Genomic DNA, 15,207 nt, shown 5'->3' with positions numbered 1-15,207 from the left:
CTGAGCAAGGAGCTCCTAAGCACAAGGTATGATCTACAACTATCCTTTTGCCCATAAAAGGGAATCCAATAAATTGCATAAAAAGATGTTAAATTAGCACAAGGAAGTGAGCTAAAAATCAAGTGAGAAAATCTGAGAAACTGACAAATGCAGAAAGGTATGGTTTCAGTCTCACTGTGTCACTTATCAATTTCATGGTCTTGTCCTTTAAAAAGCGAAACTGCCTAATGGTTACATCATAAACTGATATTTGTGCAATCAATGTTATTTATAACTGTATGTTTTCATCATGTTCCAAACTGTAGGATAACTATTCACTGTCTTACCAAACTTGGATAGACTTTCTCCAAATTTATTTTAAGTGACATATTAAAAAAATACTATGACATTGAACTTTATCTCTTAGCCAGAGAAATAGCATGGAGGTATGGTGTTTGCCTTGCATTCAGAAGGACAGTGGTTCAAATCCCGACATCCCATATGGTCCCGTGAGCTTGCCAGGAGCGATTTCTGAGTGTAGAGCCAGGAGTAACCCCTGAGTGCTGCCAGGTGTGACCTCCCACAAAAACAAACAAACAAACAAAAAACATGTATCTATCTCCAAAATATTAAAAATGTCCAGGCCGGAGCAGTGGCACAGCATAGGGCATTTGCCTTGCACATGGCTGACCTGGAACGGACCTCGGTTTGATCCCCTGGTGTCCCATATGTTTCCCCAAGCCAGGAGCAATTTCTGAGCACAGAGCCAGGAGTATTTCCTGAGCTTCATCAAGTGTGGCCCAAAAAACAAACAAAAAAAAGTCAGGCTAAATTCCTGAAAACAGAATTTGTTACCAGAAATGGAAAGACCCAAATATTAAATTTGAGTGTCCTAAACTACTAAATTACTGGAAACTTTGTCCTAGACATGAAGGTAACAGGCATCAAATTTTGCCACTAAATATGGCATCATCAGGAGGAATCACAGAATCAACTATGTTCAAGGTATCTTTTCTTTATCTTCACTGCATACGCGGGTCCCCATTCCCTTAAAAATCAAGATCAATCATTTGGAAAAATTTTTAACTGACGTTATTGCCTGTTCATTCAATGGAATAAGGCCAAAATTGCCAGGTTAAAAGAAATTAGTTCCTAACTAAATAAAATTACTATTTTAATATTTCCAGAAATACTTCCGTTTTTCTAATAAAAATAACAATATAGTGTTATAACTGAAAACAAATAGTCACAAAAAGTGAAAAGTGAAACCTTATGTAAAAGAAAAAAAACAACAAAAGAAAGCCAAAGTTAGTAGAAGTAAATATTGGAATTTATAGATTTACAATATGTATAAACAAAACAGAAAACAGAAATAGAACACAAAAGATTAATGAAACCAAGAGCTGAATCTTAGCATAATTAGAAAATACTGTTAAACCCTAAGCTAAGCTCATTAAAAAAAAGAGATAGAAATGAGAAGTTACAACATATACCAAAACAAATCAAAATAAAAGCACAACAAATAGGGCTGGGATTCACGGGACCTAAGGGACTTCAAACTCGTAAGGCATACAAGTGGCTCCTTACCCCGCCACCAGCCATTGCTGGGCGGAGGCTCGGTTCCTCCACTACCAGTAAGGTGGACAGGGAGCGAATCATTTCCCCACCCCCCAAGTCACCTTCAACCCAACTTTGCTGAAACAGCTGCCATCCTCTCGAAAGTCCATCCTTCCTCTGATCAGGAGAAATTAGTGGGATATGTACATGCACACTCTGGCTATAATCTTGCTGCCCTACAAACATTGCTGACACTTCAGTCTATAACCAGACAGTCCTACACAGGCGAGGCCCACTTAACTTCTGTCTCCCATAGAAAATATGGAGACTCAAAACCAAAAGAAAAAACTAACTAGACTGCAATATCTCTACCATACTTGGGTAAACTCAAGTACCTAGAATAAATAAACCCTAAAATAGACCATTAGGGAAATCTAAATCAAAGGAACAAAACAATGGGAACAATCTCTGGTGGCAAAGATGCAGTAAGAAAGGAATTCTCATGCACTGATAGTGGGAATGCTGCCTCGTCCAACTCTTATGGAAAACAGGATCAAAGGTTCGCAGTAAGCTCAAAATAGAGCTATCATATGACCCTGCAATCCCCCTTTTGGGTATCTATCCCCAGGACAGAAAAACACTCATCCAAAAGAATGTATTCACACTTTTGTTCATTGCAGCACTCAGTACAATAGCCAAGACTTGAAATCAACCTAGATGCCCAACAACAGATGAGTGGATCATGAAGATATGGTGCATATACACAATGGGATACTACATAGCAGAAAGAAACGATACAATCATTCAAGTTGCAGCAACATGGAAGAAACTAGAAAATATTATGTTAATGAAGTCAGAAGAAGGAGGATAAATACAGAATAAAATCACTAATATGTGCATTTAGAACAATTCCATGAAGAAACACAATGGTCTAAATGGTAGATACTCCAAACACTGTAGGTGCCAGGGTACAGTGAGAAGTGATCAAATCAAGTGGAAGAGAAACACAAGGCCTTTACTCTTTTATACCACAAAGAAACCTGCAACAACAGAAATAGCAGTTTAAACTGCACAGGTGTTCAATCCTCACACTACAAATGCCTATGATAATGTTCTAATATTTTTATCCACAGAATCATGTGCAGAACATGATTGGAAGCCAGAGACTCCCACTACAGTGCTTTCTATCAGTATGCTTAAATGCCTTAATATTATTAAAACAACTCTTCAACTTCTTTGTCCACAGAGGTTCTTGGAGATATAAACTGAACACCTAATTTTGCAATATGGTACTCTATCATATTAGACTCCATATACAGCGCTCATTATGACAATGTCTTGATAAGTACTTCAATTTACACATTTCCTTTTGATTATGTCCTTCTACTGTGAACTAAAACTTGTAACATTTGAGACCACTGAAATAGACAACTGCACACCAGAGAATTATACTATAGGACCCACTCAGTGAGTATGTTTTTGCAAATTAATATTATCCCTTTTCTTTGTTTTCCCTTTTTCGTTTTTTCCTTATCTAATTTCTTCTTGTACAATTCAAGACATGGTACCATTATATCAGAATGCCTATGTTGTCAGTTTCTATCCATGAAAGGAACCTCAGTGCACACAGTGGATGATAATACATAGGGTAGAATACTCTTAGTGCTCACTAATATATTGCATAGTACTCTAGTCATAAAAATTATGTTTTATCCTGAAATGCTCCATGCACAATCTAACCCTGCAAGCCTCATTTACCCAAGTTCACCCCTGCCATTGATGAAGTGCTAAGAAATTAGAAAACCTTTCCATTCCAAGGTACCAAGGGGATTTATTTGTTTGTATCATTATTTTTCTTTCCTAAGCGATTTTATTCCTTTTTTCTTTTTTAATTAATATTTTTATTTAAATACCTTTATTACAAACGTGATTGTGGTTGGGATTCAGCATGTAAAAAACACCCCCCCTTCACCAGTGCAGCAGTCCCATCCCCAATGTCCCAAATCTACCTCCTCTCCAACCCATGCCTGCCTGTACTCTAGACAGGCTCTCTACTTCCCTCATTCATTCACAATGTTATGATCAATGTACTTATTTCTCTAACTGCACTCATCACTCTCCATGGTGAGCTTCATGTAGTGAGAGGAAAGTTCCAGGATTCCTCTCTTTTGTCTCTGAAAATTATTTCAAAAATGTCTTTTGTTTTTCTTAAAACCCATAGATGAGTGAAACTATTCTGTGTCTATTTCTCTCCCTCTGACTTATTTCACTCAGCATAATAGATTTCATGTACAACAATGAATAAGTAAATTTCATGACTTCATCTCTCCTGACAGTGGCATGATATTCCATTGTATTTTTTATGCATGGTGTTTGCCTGCGAGTTTTCCCCATTGTCACACTTATAGTGTAATTTTTTCCTTCATGTTGTGGTGGAGTTCATTAGTTAGAAAGAGTGTGCGGCCTCAAACCAAAACGGTGTGGCCATGCTCTACTGGGGCCTCCAGGAGAGTTTTTTGGGGGTCTTTCCTACCCCTCTGAGGAGAGCTTCAGGAGACCAGAAAAGAGAAACATGCAAAGCCAACCCTTCAGTTTCTCCCAATGTTTATTTTTTCTTAATTCAATTATTTCTTAAGTGCCCTGACAGGTCAGACCTCCAACCATAACCTATGAATAGATTTCTATTTGTCTATAAAGTGGGCATGAGTTTGTATGCAGTGGACTCCTCTATGCTTGCCCAATCTATACTGTACACAAGTCATGCCTATATTGCATATAGCCCCTCTTACATACTATCTCTCCTCACCCCCTTCAGAACTTCTTCTATCCTCTCAAGCCCTCAATCCTGATCCATTATCTCTCCCTATTTAACCCTCAGTTCTTAACTCAATAGGAATCAAGACCAAAGCCCTTATACCAACAAGCAGCCATCCAGCTCCCAAAGTGAAAAGACATCCTCTCAGGACCACATTCCTTGCCTAGCAAGAAGCTGCAACCACCACTTCTGTTGACTCATTCTATGTGGCTCTTTTTCCTCACACGCGTGCACACGCACACACACATACACACACATACACACACACACACACACACACACACACACACACACACACACCATGAACCAGTGCATGCAACCAGGTTCAGCTCCAGAAGGACCCCAAACTTGAGAACACTACCCGACCCCCTATTGCTGTAGTGTAAACCATTTCTTAGTCTGATTAAGACCATGATGCAGAATGAAAAATTGCCATGAATTTCATTCCCGCCCGCCCAAGACTATCTCAAAAGACTTAATGGGGATATTTATATTTTCTATGTATGTTTAACTCTAACAATTATTCTTCTTAGTGTGTCTACTTACAAATGTAAAAGTAGCCTACTCCATCCCCCTCCATTTTTTTTCATTTTTACTCATTTATATATTTATTTTTCTTTGCTTGCTCTGGTTCTGCTGCATATTTTTTTTTGTTTTGTTTTTCAGGCCACATCCGTTTGATGCTCAGAGGTTACTCCTAGATAAGCGCTCAGAAATTTCCCCTGGCTTGGGCGGACCATATGGGATGCCAGGGGATCGAACCGCGGTCCTTCCTTGGCTAGCGCTTACGAGGCAGACACCTTACCTCTAGCACCACCTCGCCGGCCCCGGGTCTGCTGTATATTAATTAAAGAAGAAAAGTCTTGCTTGGAATGAAAGCTCAGGTCAAAACCAGGGCAAAGAAATTGTATAGTCTGACAGTTGTACACCCTAATGCACAACCAATAATATGACATCGTTCCTTTTTGCATAGGCACACTAAAATGGGGAAATAGTATGTATAGAAACAAGCTCTTACCTACTAAGAATAAGAACCCATAAAGTGGGGCCAGCGAGGTGGTGCTAGAGGTAAGGTATCTGCCTTGCAAGCGCTAGCCAAGGAAGGATCGACCCCTGAGCATCAAATGAGTGTGGCCTGAAAAACAAACAAACAAACAAACAAACAAAAAAAAAGAACCCATAAAGTACATAATACAGGGGAACCTCTCACCCTGAACATTTGTCATGGGAACTTGACTTAGAACTCACGTGATCACACATTGACCTCTAAATCCAAACCCACAAACTTAAAGCTGACATAGTTTCTCACAACAGCACCAGAAATTAAACTACACCCCCCCCCCCCCCCGCAGGAGTCTCTATTACCAACTTGCACCAGTGTGGACGCTTCTTCCCCTGTGTGAAGAGTTGAGAAATTCCCAAAAGAGATATTTTTAAAATTTATGCCATTGTATCAACATTACATTTTCTGTCATATTTGGCTATCTCTTCCTTGTAAAATCACAAGCCAAAATATGACCTCAATCGAATACATTTCTTCAATAATTACAGCACCAAAGATTACTTGAGAACCCCTTTCTGGATAATATTTAGCACCAAATCAAAGAAAATATTTTTTTTTTCTTTTTCAAATTATGTCCTTGCAGCCTCAGTTTCTGGTAATCAAAGGCGTAGTTAGAATGCAGATCATGGGCTATTGACTTTTCCCAGAAAATAGGAACTACACCTTAGTGGATTTAGCTCTTTCTTTCACTTGACCTCTAAAATAATAGAGCCCATCCCAGTGAAGATTGTGTTCCTAGTTTTTTTTTTTTTTTTTTTTTACTTCTGAATAATCCCTTATTTTGCACCTGAAATTAGTTGCTAGAGCTGCCTTGAGTTATGGCCTTCTCCTTTGTAACTCAGAATTCTTAAGGCTCACACCCATAGCTTAATTTATTGTTTACTGTTTAACTCTGCTTTCTAATTGTAAACCTTCTCAATACCTATAAGTGTCTTTATCCCTTATAAAAACTCCCTACTTAAAAATTAAACTTGTCGCATGCCTGCCAGATGTGTTGACCCACCATACTTGTGTGTGGTTTCATTATTTCATATTTCATATTCTGCCCAGCCGCTCGAGATCACACACTTTCCTCTCATGAAGACTATTTCCCCACTAGAGCTGCTGAGACGCAAGACACCTGCAGCATGCCAGGGTATGTTCATCGACATCCTGACGATGAGGAAATAGCAACAACTTGATCTAAAGGCAGATTCTGCCTCATCACCTAACGGTGAGATGAAATCAGAATACACTCCATCCTTTGTCTATGGCCATACCACCCTGAATTTATCCGATTTCATCTGATCTCGGAAGCTAAGCAGGGTCAGTCCTGGTTAGTACTTGAATAGGAGAAGATACTCCATCCTTTGATCTTTGTGAAAACCAAGATCACTAATTACAACAAGATCACTAATTACAGAAAATGCAACAACCAGGACTTAGAAGAACTTCTGGAACCATAAAGAAAGACTCTATCCTAGACTTTGTCCTAGGATCTGTGCAAAAACCAAGATTTATAATTACAGAAGACTGATTTTCACAACCACAATCCCCTTTCCTTTTTTTTTTTTTGTTTTGCTATGTTCAGTTTGCTTTTTATTTTCCTTTCGTCTTTTAAACTTATATTCATTGTTTCTTGACAGGGGCTCCTCCCACTTTATTTTCAACAGAACTATAGAACATGAATCATCATGCTCTGCCTCATAAATTAAGAAAACAAAGTGGACAGTAGGTACCAGGGGCAAGCAGTCCTAGGAATAGTGAGTGGAAATAAAAAATGATCAGTCCTAAATACCCAACCCAAAATCAATGACAATAGAAACAAAGAGACTCGAACTACAGCAAGCTACACCGAAAAGGGACCTGTTACACTAGCAGTCCAGGGGGATAAGGGTGGAGGTATGGGGCGGATGCTAGGAACAGGGGCGGAGGGAGGTCAACACTGGTGGTGGGAATTGCAATAATTTATTGTCCCTATGTACCTTAAACATAATTGTGAAAGATTGTAATTCACATTGGTCTCAATAAAAATAAAAAAATATACACAACAGATAAGACTAGTTTGAACAACTTTATGCCATCAAGGTGTAAGAGACAGAAAAAAGTTTAGAATAACAGAAGCTCTCAAAATTGCATCAGGAGGAAAGATAAAACATGACTAATTACAAACAAGAAAATTATAAAATGTCTCCACAGAACAAAAGTATAGGTCTGATGGTTTTACTAGTGAGTTCACTCAAGTTTGAAAAATAACCGTTACCCATTCTTCTTAAGAAGCTCATCCAAGAAGTTGAAAAGGTAATTAATTCAAACAATTTACTGTCCTAAAATAAAAGCAGTTGAAATATTTCAGAAAAAGGAAATCTCAGTTAAATATCCCTGATGAAAAAAAAAATAAAATAAAAATAAATCACAATGAACCACCCAAGTTCAACAATATATTACTAGAAAAATAGATTACCCTTTTAATATAAGGAAAGAATGATCTGAGATACAAAAGTGGCTCAAAAAATCTGACTCAATGTGCACTATGTCAACAAAAGGAAAGTAAAAATTATGATCATATCAATAATGCAGAGAAAAGCTTTTTCATTTACAATAAAAATTATCAGCATAGGGGCCGGCGAGGTGGCACTAGAGGTAAGGTGTCTGACTTACAAGCACTAGCCAAGAAAGGACCGTGGTTCGATCCCCCAGCGTCCTATATGGTCCCCCAAGCCAGGGGCAATTTCTGAGTGCTTAGCCAGGAGTAACCCCTGAGCATCAAACTGGTGTGGCCCAAAAAACCAAAAAAAAAAAAAAAAAAAAAATTGACAGCATAGGAATGTGAAAGAACATAATCCAACAAACAGTAAAAGACAATCTACAACAAACTTGCCCCTAATATTTTTTTTTTGAAAACTCTTAACAAGTCTTTCTAAACTTTAACTCATTATGGTTGATTTTAGTACTGTTTATATAGGAATTGATTTTTATGAATACAGGGGAAACTGGTATATTTTGATACAATTTATTGTTGGTGAGCTGTAGTTTCTTTTTTTATTATCTTTTATTTAAACACCGTGATTACAAACATGATTATAGTTTTATGATTACAATCATGTAAAGAACAACCCCCTTCACCAGTGCAACATTCCCACCACCAATTTCCCAGATCTCCCTCCTCCCCACCTGTACTCGAGACAGGCTTTCTACTTCCCTCATTCATTCACATTGTTATGATAGTTTTCAGTGTAGTCATCTCTCCAACTGCACTCATCACTCTATGTGATGAGATTCATGTCATGAGCTGCACCTACCAGCCCTCATCTCTCTTGTCTCTGAGATACTGTTAAAAATGTCTTTCATTTTCCTTAAAGCCCATAGATGAGTGAAACCATTCTGCATCTTAAATGATGAAAAACAAAAGTTTTATTCTCCCCTCTATTAGTCACCACAGTCTCAGAAGTTAGTCAGAGAAATTAAAACAGGAAAAGGAAATTCAAATCGGATTAAGTAAAATGAGCAAAGAGTTAAGAGTAGGACCTACCAGGTATGACCACCCAACCAAAATTTTTTGTACAGTTACAAAACCAATATACAAAAATCTGTTGCATTTCAATATGCAAATAACTGAAAGACAAACAAATCAAGAAATAACCCCATTTACATTGTGATCTAAAAGAATTAGTTCACTAGGAATAATGTTAATAAAAGATTTGAACATAAAATCTATAAATCACTGGTAAAAGAAATAATATTAGGAAATTAGAAACATCTTATACATGGATGAATGTGGAAAGCATTATGCTAACTGAAATGAGTCAGAGAAAAAGGAATAGACACAGAATAATCTCATTCACTTGTGCGACATAAGAAAAATAAAAGCATTGTAATAATATCCAGATACAATAGAGATGAAGGCCAGGAGGACCAGTGAATGGTAGGAAGCTTGCCACAAATAGTGAAGAGTGTTGTTATGGTAGAGTGTGGGGTAACTTTTATAAATAAAATCCATATTTCTGGCTCTAACAATAGCCTGACATTTCCAGAGATGGGCCCCTGGTAAGCTCACCCCGCCCTGCTTCCAGTTATTGCTTGCTGCCAAGTCCTGTGGCAGTCAGCAGGGGACCTATATCTAATGCAAACACCTGGTATTCAAAGAAATGACTTTGCATACTGACTATGGCTGAAACCCTATATAATGGCATGTAAAACCACCAATAAAAGGACTTTGCTGCCCAACAGCATATTCCCCAATTGAGTGAGTGAGTGTATTTGAAGTTGTGTCTCCTATTCCCCCAGTTTGCCCTCAAGCCAGGATGGGGTGACAGACAGAGGCTTCCCTTAAGGGAAAGCTCTCCTATGCTGCCTTTTGTGAGTCACAGGAACCTCTGTACAGGCAAAACAGATCTAACTTTTTTGTCTAGTGAGTCACAGAACTTGTTCAGAGGACAATGGGGCCAAAGGACTAGAGAGGGAGGGAGCTGAACCCTGCTGTTCTGGACCACAAGCAGCAGACTATTATTTCAATGATAGTTCGAAATGATTACTCTGGACAATAACTGAGTGTTGATCTGAGATAAAGTGACATGCTTGGTCTCCCCTTCATTAACAATAATGCAAACCACAGTGTCAAAAAGGAAGAGAGAGAAGTAAAATGCCTGCCCCAGAGACTTGGGCGGGGAGGGGTGAGTGGGTGGAGGGGAACTGAGGACACTAGTGGTATAAAATGTGCACTGGTGAAAGGTAGTGTATATTCTATGACTGAAACTCAACCATGAACAATTTTTCAAAAATGTCCAACCTACATATATAAACTAAGTAATCCCTATAATAATTCGAATAGAATTCTTCAGAGAAACAAGTAAACATTACTAAAATAAACAAGAGACCACACCCAAAGCAATACAAAGAAAAAGAAAGGAATGGGGGAGGAGGAGGGACACTGGTGGTGGGAATGTTGCACTAATGAAGAGGGGTATTCTGTTTATGACTGAACCCAACTACAAACATGCTTGTAACATGGTACTTAAATAAAGATTTATTAATTAAAAAAAAGAAAGGAATGATCATGTTCCCTAACTAAACTACAGAAATCAAAATTTGTAAGGTATCCCTCTCCCATTGCCCAAAGCTTTCTGTTGAAACATTAATGACACCTGATTATTGGGCCATTCCCAACCCTGGTGGGTGGGCATCTAGAGGATAAAGAAAAGGGTCTGGCTAGGGGAAGAAAGAAAAAAGAGGCAGAGAACCAGAGAAGCAGCATAGAAGAAGCTGCTTGGAATAAACTGAGCACAGCAATAAGCTGAGAATGCAAATGGCAGATTGGACCATAGAATAAACAGAGCTGTCTCTAATGGAACTTTAACTGGCTGCTTGCGATTATTTCCCCGCAGTTATCCTGCATCTTCAGACCCACCAGCCTAACTGGCTAAAGGTGCCAGTCCTGCGGGGCTGAAAAAGGCCTCACACAGACATGTGGACATTAGACATTATATTTTATTTTAAATCAACAAAAATTGTTTGGCATTATGGGGAAGAATAGCCACTCGAGTCAATGGAATATAATTCAAAACTGAGTAATAACCCCCCCAAAATATAAAAATTTAAATTATAACAAAGGATCCAAGAACCTAAAATAGATTTTTAAAAAGTCTTTTTGAGGACCAAAACAATAGTACAGTGGGGAAGGCATTTGCCTTGCATGTGCCAGACCCAAGTTGGATCCCTGGCATCCAGTATGGTCTCCCAAGCCTTCTACACATTATTTCTGAACACAGAGCCAGGAATAACCTGAGCACCACCAGGTGTGACCCCCCCCCCATTCTTTTTGATAAGTGGTGCAGGAAAAACTAGATAGTGACAAGTAAAAAAAAAATGAAACTTGACCCTGTGTCGTATACTAAGTTAACTAAAAAACAAAGTAAAGACTTAGATGCAGGGCCAAATCCATAAAATAATGCACCATAGAAAATATAGGCAAGAGACCAAGAGATAGCACAATGGTGTTTGCCTTGCAAGCAGCTGACTCAGGACCTAAGGTGGTTGGTTCGAGTTCCGGCGTCCCATATGGTCTCCCGTGCCTGCCAGGAGCTATTTCTGAGCAGTTAGCCAGGAGTAACCCCTGAGCACCACTGGGTGTGGCCCAAAAACAAAACAAACAAAAACAAACAAACAACAACAACAAAAAGAAAATATAGGCAAAATGGTCATTATATTGCTTCAATGTCCAAGGACAATGAACCCTAACAATCTAATCATAAACCTAAAGTTACCAAAAGGAATAGTAAGAAATAGTACAAAACAGCATATCAGTCGAGGGCAGAGTCTGGAAATATGGTACTCTACTAGAAAAGCATTTACCCCCAGGTAAATCAATGCTACACTTATACAAGGAAAAATAAAAACAGCAAGGCTTAGTAACAAGGCAAATAATAATTCTATAAGAATTATAATGCAAACTATCATGCTTATTTCTAACCTTAGTTATAGGTAACATATATATATATTTTTGGTAGAAATAGACTATACTGTATTAGACTATATATACTATGTTAACTTATCTCCAGCATTCTCTAAAATACAAAGAATCTACTGCTCAATTCATATTATGAAGAAAGAAGAATCTTGATACTCAAGTCTAGTATAAAAAAAAATTTAAGACTAGTCTCATCTCTTAGTCAATCTTTAAGAGAATTCTAAACAAGATTGCATCAAAGCAATTCAGTAACAGATTTAATAAGTCAAAACCAAAAACAAATACAAATTGAGTATTAGGATCAATCTGGGTTTAGAGATAAATTAGCTTAATAATAAGATATGAAGGGACTAAGGAGCTATAGTTCAAATAGTAGCACTACATGCCTACAGAAGCACTGTGGATAAGGCCTGGAGGCCCCTGAGCACTGTGGCACTATGAGGTACACTAATAGATAGTATATGGTTCTCAGCACTGCAGGGCCTAAGCAGCATCTAATCCTCAGGCTCTAGCATTGAATCCTGGTTGACTATCACTAGAAGAGACTCCCTAACACCTTAAGCACTGCGTGGAAACCATGCAACCCCCTCACCTCCACAAAGAATAAACTATGAACTTGAATGATTAAAAAAACTTCCATGTTTGATGCCAGAGAGATAGCTCACACGACTACAGTGCATGATTTGCAACCCCTACATTATAACCCAAGCACCAAAGGGCCACTTGTGTCCAAGTATCACTGGTGTGGTCAAAATACAAGTAACTAAATAAATGATTACCTCTAAAAAAAAAAAAAAAAACTACACACACACATTTAGGGCCACAATTACCTACTAATTCAGATATCTTTCTAGGGTTTCTAAAATATAGGAGTGAACCATTTCCAGTGGTACTCTGGAGTCCAGGTATGCCTTGTACCAAAGATAGGAACTGGGATCTGTGGGGTATAAAGCAAGCAACTTAACACCCGTACTATATATTTAGGGGAGGGGTGGCATGGCTGTGATCAGGACTTGTTCCTGGCACTGTGCTTAGGCATAAATACTGCTAGTCAAATAATTATAAGTAGTGCCAAGATTTAAACTAGTCATCTGAATACAAAGCAAATGCTTCACACACTGTATTATTGTTCCATCCTTAGCCCTATACGATTGACTTATATTCCCAACTTTTTTTTTTTTTAGTTTTTGGGCCACACCCGATGATGCTCAAGGGGTACTCCTGGCTATGAGCTCAGAAATCGATTCTGGTTTGGGGGACCATATGGGACTATGGGAATTGAATCCAGATCCATCCTGGGTCAGCCACGTGCAAGGCAAATATTTGCCCTATCGCTGCACTATTGCTCCGGCCCCTATATTCCCAACTTTGAAATATAATTTATATATTACACAATGAAAAATTTCTAGTGAATTTAATAATTATTTTTAGTGGATTTATAACCCTAGCTGGCTATTATCATTATCCATTTATAGATTATTTCCATCATTCTAAACAATTAACTTTGTGCCAATTTACAATTAACCTTCAATTTTTAGTTTGAGGTAACCATTGATCTGCAATTGTCTCTAGTGATTTGCTTTTTCTGGACATATATAAAAATTTATACTAGATGTAGTCCTTTGTATCTGGGTTCTTTCACTAAGAACAGCAATGGGGTTTCCTTTTTATCAAGGATCAAATAACAGATATTTTAAACCTTGCAAACTGATCTGTCAAAATACTCAACTTTATTGTTCATAGAATGAAAGTAGCCACAGACAAAAGATTTAGATTCTGTGCATGGCATGTGACATAATTTACCAGCTCCTGACTTAAACTGCTGAATAAGCATTCCATTTATAAATAGATGTTTTATTCAAATATTTACCACTTATTGGACATTTGGATTTATGCCAGTGTAGAGCTATTATTTCAAAAAAATAAAAAACATTGACATACATCTTTGTAAGTCATTATATTCTTTTATTTATTTGTTTGTTTGTTTATTTTGGCACATAAAACTAGAACTGCTGGGCCACCTAAGTACTTAAAAAATACTAATTGGGGCCGGAGCAATAGCACCTGGCCAACCCAGGACAGATCTTGATTCAATCCCTGGCATCCCATGTGATCTCCAAAATCAGGAGCGATTTCTGAGCACATAGCCAGGAGTAAACCCCTGAACGTCACAGGGTGTGGCCCAAAAAGCAAAAAAAAGAAAAAGAAAAAAATACTTATTAAGAGGGAAGCAGACAATACCTGGCAGTGTTCAGGGATCATTACTGAGTCTGTGCACAAGTAGCACTCTTGGCCGGGCTCTAGATACCATGTGTCGTGCCACTGAACAAACCCATGTCGGCTGCAAGCAAAGTAGCACCTTGCTCTCTGTACCTGCCCAAGCTTAAAAATTCTTTGTAATGGGGACCAAATGCAGCAGCTCTGGTGAGGTGCATGAGATGCCAGCATGCCAGAGACCAAACACTAATATGGAATTCTGCAGGACAAACCAGTCTTGTGTGGCCAGAGTACATAACCTAAGGCATTGGCTAGCCCCAGAGCCCAAAGAAATACCACAGTGTCCTATCAGGCATACATTCCAGGAAGCTTGTGAACTCCTTGAAACTTCACTAAACTTGAGGTGTTCCTGTGCTCCTTACGTAAAAATGGCATGTAAAGATTACCTCTGTAATGCAGGCTGTTCCATCCTGCTCTCTCTCCACCCCCTGTATAATTGTGCTTAAAAAGAGCCTGAATCGATCAATAAACCGGAGCCTTGACAAGCCTCGTGTTGCTTGGCCCCCTTCTTTCTCCCCATTCTCTTTTCAGGCTGGGACCCCTCTATACCCGCGAATAACCTGTCCTGCAGGCCAGGACACCAGCAGCTATAGTTCCAGGTTGTAATCAGGAGAAAAAGTCAAACCTAGGTTTTCTAATCCAGACCTTTACTCCTTTCCCCAGAAGGGCAGGGAAACTGAACAGACACTTATATCCTAATGGTCACTCTGCCCAGTTGACCTTCAAAGGATTAGACACTAAAGACATATCAAGTACAGTGGATAGGGTGCTTGCTTGATCTGTGGCCTACCAGATTCAATCCCCACACAATATGTTGTCTCACAAGCACTACAAGGAACACTCAATCCCTTCCAGGACTGTGCTTAATCCCGGAGCACAGGGCCAGAAGTAAGTCCTAGCACAGCTGACAATAGCAAAAATAAATAAAATAAAATATAAAAATAAACCTCCAAAACAAAAAGGGCACCAGTTATAAGGTGACTGGAAACCCCATTGCTGTTCTTAGTGAAAGAACCCAGATACAAAGGACTACATCTAGTATAAATTTTTATATATGTCCAGAAAAAGCAA

At 38.6% G+C, this 15,207-nt stretch overlaps 1 protein-coding gene across 1 annotated transcript in view; it reads right to left on the bottom strand.

The window, feature by feature from the left end:
* The window catches only part of LMBRD1 (LMBR1 domain containing 1), a 100,322-nt gene that overhangs the window by 67,798 nt on the left and 17,317 nt on the right, over window positions 1-15,207 (bottom strand). The window lies entirely within an intron of this gene.

This window comes from Suncus etruscus, chromosome 7, assembly GCF_024139225.1.
Source record: "Suncus etruscus isolate mSunEtr1 chromosome 7, mSunEtr1.pri.cur, whole genome shotgun sequence".
Lineage (NCBI taxonomy): Eukaryota > Metazoa > Chordata > Mammalia > Eulipotyphla > Soricidae > Suncus > Suncus etruscus.
The sequence above is the reverse complement of the archived record's forward strand: the minus strand, read 5'-3'. Positions and strand labels throughout refer to the sequence as shown.